This window comes from Alligator sinensis, unplaced genomic scaffold, assembly GCF_000455745.1.
Source record: "Alligator sinensis unplaced genomic scaffold, ASM45574v1 scaffold1192_2, whole genome shotgun sequence".
Taxonomy (NCBI): Eukaryota; Metazoa; Chordata; order Crocodylia; family Alligatoridae; genus Alligator; species Alligator sinensis.
In genome coordinates this window covers 1,192,257-1,192,572 of record NW_005842312.1, presented here as the reverse complement: position 1 = coordinate 1,192,572, position 316 = coordinate 1,192,257, and positions in this window count along the sequence as shown.

Sequence of the window (316 nt, the reverse complement as noted above, 5' to 3'; positions counted from 1 at the left end):
TGTACATGAACTATATCTGTGTGTATCTGTGTGTGTGTGTTACTGGTGTTTGATTTTAATCACGGGAAAACGTGGATTTTGGGTTACTTTCTTTAATTTTTCTTTATTTTTTTTTTAATCAGAGGAAACCAGGCTCCCTGGTGATCAGTGCAACCTCTTCTTGCCCCCCGGCCCCAGCTTCCCTTCTCCCCCTGGGCCAGGGGCAGCACCGCCGGGCGCTTGCCTTGCCGGGCGCTGCTCCCAGCCCGGCTCCTCCGCAGAGCTCCGCGCCGGGTGAGCGGCGCCGTCCCGCGCCCCGGGGCGCCGGCTCTCCCCT